We start from the raw sequence: 15529 nt of genomic DNA, 5'->3' as shown, positions 1-15529 counted from the left end.
GAAGGAATCTGCGCAATACACGCTGGCCCACGCATGGTGGTTGCCAAGGCAATGAGCGCAGGCTACTATTGGCCAGGCATGTACTTGGATGTGCTAAAAGAAATCCAAAAATGCAAGGCATGTCAGAGCCACGCGCCAAACACCATGCGGCCAAAGAACAACTTGATTCCAGTGACCTCCGCATGGCCTTTCCACAAATGGGCCATTGATATTGTGGGGCCCCTGCCGCAAGCGCAAGGGCGAGTGAAATTTTTGGTAGTGGCGATAGACTATTTTACGAAATGGGTTGAGGCCAAGCCACTAGCAAAAATCACAGCTGAGGCGATGAAGCAATTTATCTGGAGCCACATCATTTGCCGTTTTGGCATTCCTATGGAAATTGTGAGCGACAATGGCAAACAATTCACTGACAGGAAGATATCCAGCTGGCTCAAAGAATTGCACATCAACCAAATCTTCACTTCGGTCTACCACCCTCAAGGGAATGGCCAAGTGGAGCGCGCGAATCAAAGTTTGTTAAATGGGCTGAAGAAAAGGTTGGAGGGAGAATCCCATTCTTGGGTCGAAGAGTTACCTAATGTCCTGTGGGCGCACAGGACATTAACCAAAACTAGCAATGGCGAATCCCCGTTCAGCCTAACCTATGGGACAGAGGCTATGATCCCAGCAGAAATTGGATGCCCATCCCATAGGGTACTCATGATGAGCAAGACTGATAACGAGCGCGAAAGAAGATTGGACCTCAACTTGCTTGAAGGACGCAGAGAAGCGGCTATCATCAATGAAGCCAAATACAAGAAAAAGCTGGAAAAATATTATAATCAGCGCGTTAAAGAATGCCACTTCAAGAAAAATGATTTTGTCCTTCGAAACAATGAAGCTAGCCGCGCGATAGCCCCAGGAAAAATGTCCCCCAATTGGGAGGGACCTTATCAAATTTCAGAAGATTTGGGGAAAGGCGCGTACACTTTAAAAGATTTGAATGGAAAAAAGATACCGCGCGCGTGGAACGCGGCACAGCTTAGAAAATGCTTCATGTAAAAGTTCAAATATGTAATCAAGGCTTTTAAGCCATCATGAATGATGATTCGCGCTATCTTTCAATATTTGTTCTATTACCTTTGCATACATGTTTCACACTTCCTTTATTAATTTGGAGCAATATGACAACACTATATTGACTTCAAAAACAAAATAAAACGAAGTCAAACATACATGCGCGAGCCTTAGCTCAAACGCGTTAACGAGTCTTAACTCTAAAACGTCAGGGCCTTAGCCCAAACCTACGAGCCTTAGCTCAAACACGTTAATGAGTCTTAACTCTAAAAACGTCAGGGCCTTAGCCCAAAACAAAGAGCCTTACTCAAAACACTCACAAACATCCATCTTACATCCCGCGCAGCCTGATCATAAAAATCCTTAAACACAACTTAGGCAAAGTACATGCCATATCATAGTTGTTAAGGTCTCAGGTCGAGGTCGCGCGCGGAATCATAGTGGATATCTGAGTAACACATGCTGACATGTAATGGCTAAAACTCATACTTCCATATAAAAAACGCGCGACAACGACGCGCAAAAAAGGAATTGTGAAAAGTCATCGCGCATGTCAGCATAAACAAGATACTGCGAAACCACTTACAAAATAAGACTATGGTTAAGCGAATAATTTCCTTACAACCTTATTCTTATTTTAACGTGCAAGCATATCTTATATCTATACAAGCAAACATGAAGAGATGAATGGAAATGCGTAAGATGTGAAAAAAGGGAAAACAAGTTTCATTCCATAGCATTGAAATTTACAAGTATGATGAGTTACAAATTACAAGTACAAAAAAAAAAATATATATATAAAATTTGATGAAGGGCTTCTCAAGTCTCCACATCGACGTCAGCCGCTTCATCACCCTCATCATCTCCCTCAGCATCTGGCGCGGCCTGCTCCTCATCTCCGAACTGACCATAGTCAAGTTCTTCCTCCTCATTGGAGTCTTCTATCACAACGGTGTCAGGAGCAGATTCTTTCGCAGCGCCAGAGCCGCTGGCAGGGGCAACATCCCCCGAGCCACCATCATCGCCACCAGCCCTCTCGCATTCATCGAGCAGCTTCTTTAGCGCGCCGAGGTCGGGCTGGTCAGCAAGCGCAGCTATCTGCAAATCATTAGAAAAGTATTGAGTACAAAACACTTGGAAAATTAATCAAGAAAAACTCATTAAGGTCGAGGTACCTGCATAAGGATGGGGATGGGAGTATTCATATACTTCTCCCCCACCGCGGCCATGTCCGCGCAGGCCGCGTCGCTCTTGTAAGGGTACTCGGATGGGTTCTTCTTCAACATGCCGTATTCATACCCATCCGTAAACCCTTCAGCTCGACCCACCAAGCGCGCGGCAGCATTGCAGTCCATCACAAGGGCCTGAAACTCGGCGGAATATTTCATCGCCAAAGCGCAACGAGTCATGCCCTGTGACACCAGCCATTGGCGATCCTGCGCTGAGGCCAGCAACAGACGTCTCGAGGGCAGGAACCTGGGAGTTTAATAACTCAACAGTTTCCTTGGTCTTTTGTAGCTCCTCTTTATCAGACGCTGCTGCCGCCAAAATTTTTTCTTTCTCCGCCTGCGCAGCATCAAGTGCTTCCTGGCTGGACGCTGCCGTCGCCAAGGCCTCATCTCTATCGGCCTGCGCGGCCGCCAACTCCTTCTTCAGGCGCGCAACCTCGCTCTCCAGTGATGATTTCTCAGTGATACTCTGGACAATAGCTTGGTCACGCGCCTCAGCCTGCTGTTCCAAGACACGCACTCTCCGCGCGTACTTGGCAACTTCGGCCTCCGCCACCTGCTGCTTCTCCCGCGCAGCTTGGAGCTCATGCCCGCGCTTAATAAAGGCGGTGTTGGCACTTGCTCGGTTTTCGCTGAGCTCCGCCTGGAGTTTCTCAGCTCGTGCGCGAGCATCAGAAAGGTTCCAGGCGGCCACTTTAGCCTCTCGCTGGGCTTCCACAAGAGTATCGCGTACTTTAATATAATCACGACGAAGCTCCTGGGAGGCAGCAAAGAAAGCCGACCCAGCGAAAATATGGTCATTCAGCAAGTCCGCGCGGGTGCGGTCCTCCTGATACCTCCTTTCAGTAGGAGGCACGGCATGAGCCCAGAAGTCCTCGCATACGCCCATGGATTGGAAGGAACTGTTTTCATTAATATTCCATCTCGGGCGGTAAACGTGGTCACCTTCCTGCAAAACACAAGAAATGCTCTAAGTCATAAAACATACTTATATGGAGGTACGCGCAGCGGAGCAACAAATTAAAACATACCTGCGGGGATGAAGCAGAAAAGTCAGCGCCAGCCCCACCAGAAGTCTGCGCTGCGAACTCTTGTGGCATCGCAGGGCTGGCGCGGTCTCCCAAGGAGTCTTCAGCTTGAACCCCCTCATCCTCCTCATCTTCTTCAATAGGCCTCTTCTCCTGCGACCTGGAGGGCTCCAAACCGGTCTCGCGGGGAGGGCTGCGTGTAGGAGGAGGCGAGGGAGGTCTCGACGCCGCCAGTTCGGCGCGCAATACGGTTTCCTGCTCCTTGGTAATCCCAATAAGGGGAGACTCAGCACTAGCAGGAGCAAAAGCAGAACCAGCGGCGCCGGCAACGGCGCCAGGAGTGTCACCAGCAACTTGTGCGCCAGCTACAACTCCTATGAACAAATCAACAAGGAAAAATGGTTTATGACTGAATCCAAAAGAAAAAATTCAGAAGACAAATGTGCAAAACATACCTTGGCGCAATTCTGTTCGCAGCGGCGAACATCGCCATAAAATTCATTCTACCCTTTTCAGAGGGTAGAACAGGGGACTCCGAAGCAGCCCCCGGCGCAGCCTCAGCACCTTGTGGCGCCTGCTGCTTATCTGCGACAGTCGCCGGTCCTGCAAACATTCAAAGGAGCAAAGGTTTAATAATAATTCAATCAGATGAAGATAAGCAAAGTATACCTGTCGCAGGCGCGGCACTGCTTCTCTCTTCAGCCGCGCGAAAGGAGGAGGCGACGCCACCGTACCTCAAGTGGACAGGAGGTCTGCCCACTTTCACAGGCAGGGAAGCTAAAGAAACCTTGGTGGTAAACACTTGGGTTTCCTTAGGTCCCTTCGTTTGAGCATGGGGATGAGCGACAGGGGTGTCATCTTTCTTCTGTTTCTTACTGGCCCCTGCGCCAGATTTCCCCTTAGCTTTGCGTTTTAGTAGGGGCGCCTCCTCCTCCTCTTCCGCGAGCTCCAGCTCATAGTTTTCGAGCGCATCTGCAAATACAAGAAACAGAACTGTTAATAAACTTTGGTATTCTAAAGGAATAAGCATAAGTGCGAAGGCTTACCAGGCGCGTCGCTATCAAAGTCAAATTCCAGATCCACTGGGATGAACATGTCATCGAAGCGATCTGGGAAACCAACCTCCCCAGCGCCAAGCGCGACGGAGCCACCCTCCACTTGATCATCATAGGCGGCGTGGATATAATCCTTGGTGACTGCGCAAAAACAAGTCAAGTGATATCAGCAAAAGAATTATGTTCGCGCAGAAAAAGAAATAAAGCAATGAAATAAACTTACACAACCCGTCGACTTGGATAACGGGCTCAAGCGCGCTGTCGGCCCACAGCTTACTCATGCCGACCCCCACCAGCGCCTCCTCGCGAATTTTCTTGGCGGGGGATGGTTCGGCGGTCAGTTTCTTAACCCAGGCGCCGGATGGGTTCTTTATAACATCCGCATCCGCGGGCGCAGAATCGATCGCGCGCATCGTCATGCGGATGGGGATCACACCAGCCCTTATGTAAAAGAACCTCTCAGACCAGTCATGAAGGCTCTTGAATGAAACAGTGGAGCACTTCACCTTCTGACTGCGAGGAATAAAAGAGATCCAAGAATCTTGGATCTTGGGCTTGTAAAAAAATTGAAAGCGCCGAGGGGTGGGCTCCTCGCGCTGTGATTTGCACATGAACTCGAAATGAGTCATGCGCACAAGTCCAAACGGATGGACTTGGGATATATGAATCCCGAAAAAACGTAACACCGCGCCTACAAACCTTGTCATCGGAAGACGAAGGTTGCAGTGGGTGAAAAAATGGGTGTACAGTGAAATATAGTCGGGAGGCGGGTCCGCCGCCGTTTGCCCGGCCCCAGGCAACATGCAGCCAAACAGGGTGGGAAAGCCCTGAAAGGCGATGAGGCTGTCGAGATCGGCCTGCCTCAATTTGCAGGGGATTTCATTCCACCTTTTGGTGGCCTTGGTCCTCCCTACTTCCTCCGATGTGGTCTCAACAACCCTCTTCCCCTTCCCCTTTTGCTTCAATGTCGACATCACCACAGATTTCACACGGCGTCTTCGAGAGGCAATAGAGGTGATTGAGGGGCTAGACGAGTCTGAACTATCAGACATACAACTGCAACAGCAGATAATCGAGGATTCGAAACGATGAATACACTCAAATCAGAATATGAAAGGCAGAAATTCGAAAATTTGCAACAATGAAGATGAAGATAGAAAATTTCTTAAGGGCCTGCTTTTATAGGCCCAGGAGAGAGAAATTTGGCAACTGATCGGATTTCACGCGCCCCCACTCGCAGCTGTAAGCCAACGTGGTCGCGGCACGTGTCCTTGACACTGTTTGAGGGGACATGAAAACGTAACGGACCTGCCACGGAGCAGAGACGCGCGCCCACTCGCAGGTGCTAACCAATGCGAGCGCGACACGTGTTCAAGACAGCTGTGTGAGGGGACATGAAAGGCAACTGTAGCACCTCGAGCACACGAAACGTCTGACACGTTTACGGCGCACGTCACCACCAACTAACCACGTGTTTGGACCCTTCGTTTCAACCAAATGGATAGAACTTCGCGCAACGATGGAAACAACCAAGAAAAACGACAAAAGACCAAATCAGTAAGTCTAATATCTATCTCACCGCGCTAGCGCGAGATAAGATACACATTAGACTGGGGGGGCTTGAAGAGGTATGTACCCGCCTCAACACCGAGCAAGGCGGGTCAACCCACAAGATAAAGACATTATGAAGGCACAAAGCCAAAACCTATGCGCATGGCGCATACAAAACATGCTCAGGCATCATATGCCCAGGCACACATATGCTCGCGCATCACATATGCGCGCGGCGCATAAGCGCGCGGCGCATATCACATGCTCGTGCATATCACATATGCTCGCGCATCACATATGCGCGCAGAGCATCAGCGCGCGGTGCATATCACATGCTCGTGCATATCACATCTGCCCAGGCACACATATGCTCGCGCATCACATATGCGCGCGGCGCATCAGCGCGCGGCGCATATCACATGCTCGTGCATATCACATCTGCGCATGAAATATCTGCGCGTGAGAATAAAGAGAAGACCTCGCGCATCCTCAGGATGGGCGCATATCACACGTGCACATAATCAACCTCGTCCTTATCCAAATCAGGATTAGGGCAACCTTGATTGTGCACGTCAGACAACCTTCCAGAAGGCATCTTTTTAAGGAGTAAGAATATGCTGATGTTGACAGCTGCCAAATGAAAGGTCGACAACTCAGCATGACACATGTGTTACCACGTGATTACAACCAACGAGAAAGCGCCAGGTGTCCCAGAGGACACGTGGCGCAGTGCGATTGGAGGAGGCCAACGAGGTTGAGCCCAACCAGTGAAAACCCTAGCACTATAAATACAGCATCAACTCCACTTTGATGGGGACATTCATACTCAATCATTGGCAGTTACAGGCAGTGATATCACATTCAATCATATTGAATTACATTCACTCACAGTCAGTTACATACAAACACACAGTCTCATAATCAAAGAGTATTCAGCTATCAAGTAATACTCTTGAGATTCCCTTACACACATTATCATCTTCTCCACAATATACTGATTCTCACGCCGGAGGGTTACCCCAAAGAGGACCCCTCTGTCCCTTTCTGAGGGGTAAGTTAACGGCGCTGTTCATTTTGTAGGTGGAAGAACACGGATCCAGAAGAACCATCGGTGAAATAGTACAATCAAAACCCGAGGAAAGTAGATCTGCTACCAGCGAGTAGATTCACGTTTCTTCATGTTCCTCTTCACAAAAGCATTGTTGATTCATTATATGATTTTGATTATAGTTAATTTTGCATGCTAACATTGGAAACCGAGTGAGTGGAAGTATGGAACGCACAAAGGGTGAGCTAGAGCTACAGCTACTATTTCGTTAACAACTTTAATATCTAAAAAATGAAACTTATATGATGAAAAATGTATATTTTGCTCTTGTTGAGAGTCGAACTCAAGACCTCCCGCTTACTAAACGGGTGCTCTAACCAACTGAGCTACAAGAGCTGTATGCTAACATTAAATCTTTTATTTTGAAGAATTTGTAGAGGGAACATGTTGATTGTGGAACTGGTCATATATATATATTGTCAACTGCCTGAACTAGATGAATATTTCAGAAATTGAGTTACAGAAAAACCATCTCTTTGTTGGATAAGTTACTTGATTGTGTATTTATGTAATGCGTCAATTTTCACAAATTGATCTTGTTTATCTTGTTATTTTATATATATTAAAAACCAACATTTAACACACTCACAAAAGTTACTATGCATCAAAACATTGAATATGAACCACACATTTTTCAAATTTGATAACTGCACGGTTATTCACGTCGATTCGCCGTAGTAACGTTTGGGACCAACAACTTTCGGGTTTTACTAGACAACCGGGTTTTACAGACCTGCTTGTTTAGTTTTGGCACCGTCATAAATGTAATTAAAATCGACTGAATCACATAGACCTCACCGCGCTTTGTTTTAGTTCCGATACCTTAACGAAAACCGACCTGATGTTGCTTTTTTTAGTTATGGTATTGTAACGAACGTGACGAAAACCAACCGAATTTGCATAGACTCGCCACCTCAACGCTCAAAATCGAAAATGGTTGGTTTTACCAGCCCTCGAGTTTTACCGACCAAAGCTACCTCCATTTGTCTGTCTTATTTTTTATAATTTATCTTGTTTTATAACGCACATAACCGAAACCGACCGAATTCCCATCGACGTACCGCTTCAATGCTTGAGACCGGCAATGCTTGAGTTATACTATCGTCCGGAGTTGCGCCGGGTAAAACACTAGTTAGAAGTTTAAATTTCATGTACTTTATAAAAATTTTTGTAATGTTACTATGTATGTTTGATGAACTCAATAAAAAAAATAAGTTATTGGGGCTTGTTTAAGAAAACAAAATGGAAACTATCCATTGAGATGATTGGTATAAACCTGTAATTTCGTAAATATGGTGTTAAGATTCGTTTGCATAAATAATTCAAGCCCTAGAAGTTATATCTTCTTTTCTTTCTTTTTTTTACACAATTACATTCACAGAAAGCAAAAAAGCATCAATAAAGTACTAAAATGATGAAAAAATTGAAACGATCGAGATGGGACTCGAACCCACAACCTCCCGCTCCGGAGGCAAGCGCCTTATCCATTAGGCCACGCGATCATTTTTGTTTTATTTTTCTGTTTCATTTCTTAAAATTGAGCCTAACTAGAAAAGAACTAACAGACAAAATTTAATATTTCACTTTTGAAGAAACTAACAAGAATTTTATACACTGGGATATCTACGAGAGAGAATTTAAAAAAAACTAAATAAGTCAAACTGGACGTAATGTTATATCTGTCATATTTGTATGTAATAGAGTTAGATCAAGAAAAAATCACGATACATTAATTTCTAGTTATAAGTTATAACGATATGACAATACTCATGCACATGTCAAACAAAAGTTACTGATACAAAATTGTATATCCATGTATATGTCGAATCACTGATGTCAATGACGGCTGTCATCACCTTAGCGTTAAGACTCGCTAGCTTCATTACTATTGGTGGAATTCACATATACTTCTACTGTTTAACATCTCCACATTGTGATTGTCAGAATTCACATATACATCTACTCTTAGTATTTCACCATTTAAGGTGTTCTTGAATAAAAATGCTAACAAGTTTGGCTTTATATAGGTAACAACTTTAAAAAGATTTAGGGGCGGTCATTAAGAATACCTATAAACTTTTATTGTGTTAGCACAAATCAACTTTATTTTACGTGATTAGCACAATTAAATTTTAAGATTTCAGCATGCAAAAGACTCTTTCATTAACTTTTGAAAGGTTTAAGGATTTAGTTATACAAAAAAATGGGTTTAAATTAATAATTAAATGCAGGAATTCTATTAACTAAAGAAGGTAAAGTGTTTCAATCAAACAACAATATAGTCTAGGGATTATGTATAAATGCAACAAAAGTTCATGACCTTTTCAACAATTGCCTTAAAAAGCCCTTATAGAAGGTGTATGGGTGTGGGTTAAACTACTGTTGTCTAGATATCACCGTTGTTTCATGGTCTAGGGTTGAAACAAAGAAAATGATGCACAAAGAGGATATTGTGATGAATTTTAAAACGTCCACAAACGTGTTTAGTCATCTGACATATCAACAACACCCACAAACGTTTATAAACTTTTCTAAAGTATTGATTCCTTCCCACAAACATCCTTACAATGTCTACATCGCCACCATTTATATCCCAAACATAAAAAGCAAACACACCCAAGTTCGTAATTGTCCATTGCTAGATACACCATTATTAAAAACATCCACAACCGAAGCAATGGAATGCAACAATCTTTGCAGAGATTAGTCTTTTAGTACCATGCCATCGGTTGACCAAATAACTATGGTTGTTTTTTCACTAGACACAAAGATATAATCTGGTTTGAGAACAGAATTGTTTATTGACCTGAATCGAATCCAGACCTTGTTTCAAATGGGACTGTCTGTTTGAGAAATCCTTCGTTGAAACCAGTTAAAAATGAACCGCATTGGTTTCAAGGTGAATTTAATATTATATACATGGAAACCACTTTGAACAAAAACAAACTTTGACTGTTATCAACCCTCTTTGGGTCCAAATCCGATATATGTGCCCGTTTCCACAAAAATACAACGTGGATCAACCTATTGGCTTTTCACTAAGGGTTTTGTTTTTGAGTTTTTTTTTATTCAGGTCAATTTATAGATATTCAGGTCAAATAAGATCTAAATTGATAGATATCATGCTTATTTGGGTCGAGTTAATCGATATTTGAGTTTCTAAATACTAGTTGCAATTCATACTTCACAAATAACGGTAACATGATATTCATGTCAAATAAAATCCCTCCCAATATAAAATTTTGTATGCAATAAACACATATATTAACTAGAAATGACATAAAACAAGCACAAAGTCAATCCGAATATTAACTAGAAAAAACGTCTATCTTTATGGGAGGAAGACAAAAGCAAAATATACATGCATACAAACAGCTAAACAAAACATTATGTTCATGACAAAAACAAAACTTACGAGGGGGAAACTAGACTTTAATGATGATTAATTGATTATTATGTAGATTTAAAATTGGCATTTTTTTTAATGTAAATTCGTGTTAATCAGTTTAACCCGATTAACCTTTGTTTAAACTAATTTTGGGTTTCAAGTTTTATCTTAAACGGGGTTTGGGTTTGGGTAAAAAAACCCACCATAAACTACGGATGTGCACGTTCATATCGGCTCGATTAATGGCAATAACCAAAATCATAACCGAACACTCTGGTTATTAAAAAACAATAACCACTCAATTTTGGTTAAGTGGTTATTAGTGGTTGATTTGGTTCGGTTCGGTTTGGTTGATTAACCGCTAAACCTAAAACCTTTAACACTAACTAAATTTTTTTAACTTTGTTAAGAATTTACAAAATTAAAACCGATAACATTTTAAACAATTAGGTTATACACATTACACATAAAGAATTACTCATGAACTTAATTTTAAGTTTTAACATGTGAAGATTTTAGCCACTATAATACTATATAAGATAATAAATGCAATTTAAAGTCACTTGCATTCGAAACGAGTTAATACATGTTACTAATGGAGTGAAATATCTACGATAAAGAATATAATGGTCAAAGAAAGTTGATAAACATCATTTTAAAATACTATAACATAATATCTTTATAAGAAGATGATTGTCACAGATAAAAAGTATTAGTTAATCGGTTCAGTTATTTTTGTCTATTTAAAAATGGTTACCGAAACCGAATCAAAAAATCAGTTATTCAAAAAATTAAAAAATTAACCGTCGGTTAATACTTTCATTTTTATGATTCGGCTTTTTCAGTCCCGAGTGTGTTCCCGAGTTTCATTTAAGGAGAGAAAAGAAAATGAGGAGAATTGAAAGAGAAAAGAAAGCGAGGAAAAGAAAAATGTGTAACCTCATTTCATGTTCCTGAGTTTAATGAAAATGAAAGGAAATAAAAGAAAATTTAAGAGTTAATAGGTAGTTAATGTTATACATACACATTTTCTCTCATAATCTTTCAGTTTGGAAGGATGAGTATGGACTTAAATTTTCAATCATTTTCTTTCCCTTCCCATCCTCTTCAACACGATTCTTTCATATTTTCTTCTCATTTCCTTTCCCTCCCTCTTTAAATGACACCCGAGAACACAAACCAAAGTGAGAGGAAGGAAAAGAGGGGAAAATATAAAAAAAAAAATCTGTTAATACTTTCCCTCTTTATGCTTCAACCAAGCATCCACCACACGGCTTCTTCAATGGCGATTTCTCTCCTCCGGTGTACTCCATTTTCCCCATCACGCCCACACAACTTCTTCCAGTCCAATCAGTTTCCAAATTATCCGTTGAAAATCCGCAACATTATTCACGGCCCAGAGCCCTAACGGAATGGAGGGAGTATGAAGAAGCTGTTAAAGAGAAAGATCTGGGCAGAGCTCTTCGTTTCCTCCAGGATATCCCACAGCCTACTGATGATAATAATAACAAACCCTTGGGATTGATGGAGTTGCAGAGAGATTGGGATGTGTTGGATACTTGCTTAAATGCGGATGATTTGAGGCTTGTTGCTGCTGCTTATGCTTTCCTCAAGGATAAGGGCTTCTTAAACCAATTCGCAAAGTATCGCAGTATCGGTAATATTTTGTTACATTTGCATAATTATATCTGTTGTTTTTGCTGCTGCAAACATGTGCCCAATTTTATCGAGTACCTTAGATTGTAGAAATAATTACTAGAAGTACTCGGTGTTAGAGCGACTTATCCCTAAACTGTTTCATTCTAAGGTTACTCGCCATCCTCCAATCTCTCATTCATGCTTGGTTTAGTCTCTGCTACTAGCACAGCATCATCTGCGAAAAATACGCACACGGGATTGTCTTTTGTATCGACTTTGACAACTCACCCAGTACTGTATAAAGAAACAGGCTTCACGTGAATCCTTGATGAAGGACGTAGTGGCGCGCAAGTGCTTATACAGTTCTTAGGGTTCTCTATTAGTTTATTTTAAACTGGGTATATGTTGAACTCATTGCTAATTATTTAATGGGGAAAGCAGCTCTAAATAAACAATTTCAATGTTTTTTATTCAAACTGCACATATATTTATACGGTTCTGATTATTGTGCGTTTGGTTACAAGTTACAGCATAAGCAAATGTAAACACTTTCTCTTACATAGGATGCTATTACAACTGATATCAGAATAAGAATGAGTTAAATAAATTAGTCTAGCAGTTAAGCTTCTAAATAAGTTCCCCGTTGTAGCTCTTGTTTTATAAGGCTAAGGGGTATACACCAGTGGGCAACCCCCACTGGTCCTAGGTGGTAGCCACATGGCCACTCACTACTCACCGGTCTCACGCAAACCCCCCCCCCCCTGACCTCACTGAGGATGGTCACTCGCATCAGTAAAGCTTTCATGTGGGGCCCATTGGTGGAGAGTGGTGTTTTTTGAATATTATAATAAAAATGGTGAATGGTGGAGAATGATGGAGAGTGGTGTATTTCCTTGGTTGAAGGGGGTTGAATGGTGATGTTGAATGATGGGGGGGGGGGGGGGGAACTGACGTGGAGAATGAGGGGAATGGTGTTGAGGGGTGTATACCCCTTAGCCTAAAGAGTTTTCTAGAGTGTTCTATATACAATCATGCATATCTCCATTACTTATAGAATTCTAGATTTTGTTCTAAAATTGAGAGAATCATTGTTTATAATTTGCAGTTCTTGAGGGACCAAGAGATGTTACTCCGACTGTTTTGAAGTCTTCAACTGGTTTAGAAGGTATGCAATCTCTTTGAAACTTACATCATCTTGCTTGTTATGCAAGAAATGTAACATTATGATCTGTGTTATTGTTCGTTCATCTTATAACTGCAATAAACGCAAACTGCAACAAATTGAAACAAATTTTATGCTTGATGGTACAGTTTCCAAACATTCACCAAAAATGGGGTCTTTCTACAAGCTCTAGTGTTATTCTGGCTGCATTTTTTGCTGGATTATCATATCTGGTTGACCATGAGTTGATCTCCGACCACAGCTGGCGGTAATATTGGGTTTAGCCATGGCGGATTCCATCTTTCTTGGTGGCACATGTTTAGCCCAAATAACAAGTTATTGGCCTCCTTACAAGCGGCGTATTCTTGTACATGAAGCAGGACATCTTCTTGTTGGTGAGTATTAATGTGCAATATTTTTATTTTCTATATTAAAGAGTTGTGTTATGCTAATGATTAATGATTAATTTCCTGTTTTGGAAATTGTAGCTTACCTAATGGGATGCCCCATTCGAGGGGTAATTTTAGATCCAATTGTTGCGATGCAGATGGGGATTCAAGGGCAGGTATTTCAATATTAGAATTTTAGCTGCAATTTGTTTTGTAAAAAGTTAATCGGAGCTCTGATGGCATTATTTTAATTTCAACTGTGCAGGCAGGAACACAGTTTTGGGATGAGAATCTTCAAAACGAGCTTGCTGAGGGCCGACTCACGCGTGTTGCCTTTGACAGGTGCTTCTTTATTTATGTAATTAATGTTTCAACATTGAGACATATACACACACTCATACATATAATCATTTTAAGTATCATAGTTAACGCAATAGGTACAATTGTTCATCGGCCCTTGCTGTTTTCTACTTATAGCATTCCCATCCTATTCCCGATCCCTAAGTTCAAAATTACACTAAAACACACTACATTTTCTCTCTCATTTTCAATTAAATAATATTTTTTATACCTTTATCATTACCATTTCTCTTTCCTTCACTCACAACCACTTTCAAAGTATATTAAAAAGTTATGGGGGGTGAATAGTAGCTTTTCAAATATACAGAGATATACATATTTTACACATACACACATCAATATATGTAAAAGGGCGACCAACTTATAATTTATCACCAACTTTATTAAGCAGCCCCATTTAACTTGTAAATTAATGATGTGGTACTGGTTGATGCCATATATTATAGGCACGTGTGCAAAGAACGGATAAGTGAAAAATATCTAAAAACAAATTTATTTACAAGTTTGAAAAAAAAATGATATTATTTTTAAAGTTCATATTTTAAAATGAATTATTAAATGCCACATTAGATGTCACAAGGCATATATGTATACATAATAAGATGTAAGTTGCTTGCTAAAACCGAATGACTAATAATATAATTTGTTAATGTTTGCAAATGTTATTCAGATACTGCATGGTGCTATTTGGTGGGATAGCAGCCGAAGCTCTTGTTTATGGTGAAGCGAGGGTGGAGAAAATGATGAAAATTTATTTAGAAGCATTTGTTTGCTTTTGGAACCACCATTATCTGTTGCTGAGGTAACTGTTTGATCAGTTTGGCCTTTTCTCTTTGTAAATGTTGATGATAATTGATTATGGTTTTGTTATCGTGTTGAAATAGATGTCGAATCAAGCGAGGTGGTCGGTTTTACAGTCGTATAATCTGTTGAAATGGCATAAACAAGCACATAAAGCTGCTGTAAAAGCTCTTGAAAATGGCGATAGTTTGAGTGTAGTATTAGAAGCATTGAAGAAGCAATGGCTGCCAAAGATGATTTGTTTTATAGAAAAGGGTATTAATATAAAGATATACAGTCTTAACATGTTTGTAAATAATTTAACACCCAAGTGGGTGGATTATAGCCAGTTTTCTGTAGCTGTAAATACGCACTATGTTTGAATGAAATTGTTTAATCAGTTAATAAATTCAATCAGAAAGGCTTAATTGATCTCAATGCAGATTCTAAGTTCTGGGCGACTTGTCATCCGACGAAGGATCCAAATGCAACTCGCTTCGAATTAGCATAAAATAAACTAAACTGTACTTGAGTGACATTTAAAAGTATTTTTAACAATTAGGTGGTTTCAACTAAACTTTTGAAAATGATGACAATAGAAGTAAATTTGGATACATTTCCTTAAACTTAACTTAAATGAAAATAATAAAATCCCCTATATATTAGACAAAGTCAGATGGATATAAATTCTGAGTTTCATACAATTTATTGGGACGGCGGGAGGAACGAATGAGGTGATAGACCATGGATATTAAACGCAATATCATCAATGTTCCATAACTCTT

General features: G+C 41.1%; 2 non-coding genes and 1 pseudogene across 2 annotated transcripts; 1 reads left to right on the top strand and 2 right to left on the bottom strand.

Annotated features, from left to right (window-relative positions):
- Window positions 1-7289: 7289 nt before the first annotated feature.
- Window positions 7290-7363, bottom strand: TRNAT-AGU (transfer RNA threonine (anticodon AGU)). Its single transcript has one exon. It is a non-coding gene; the product is annotated as a tRNA-Thr (tRNA).
- A 1093-nt stretch (window positions 7364-8456) lies between these two features.
- TRNAR-CCG (transfer RNA arginine (anticodon CCG)) lies at window positions 8457-8529 on the bottom strand. The gene has a single exon. It is a non-coding gene; the product is annotated as a tRNA-Arg (tRNA).
- Window positions 8530-9905: 1376 nt separating this feature from the next.
- LOC143607893 (uncharacterized) lies at window positions 9906-15106 on the top strand (annotated as a pseudogene).
- The last annotated feature ends 423 nt before the right edge of the window (window positions 15107-15529 follow it).

This window comes from Bidens hawaiensis, unplaced genomic scaffold (assembly GCF_021521415.1).
Source record: "Bidens hawaiensis isolate Kalapana, Puna unplaced genomic scaffold, B.hawaiensis_p1.1 tig00088979_1, whole genome shotgun sequence".
NCBI classification, from domain to species: Eukaryota; Viridiplantae; Streptophyta; class Magnoliopsida; order Asterales; family Asteraceae; genus Bidens; species Bidens hawaiensis.
This window is presented reverse-complemented; position numbering and strand designations above follow the sequence as displayed.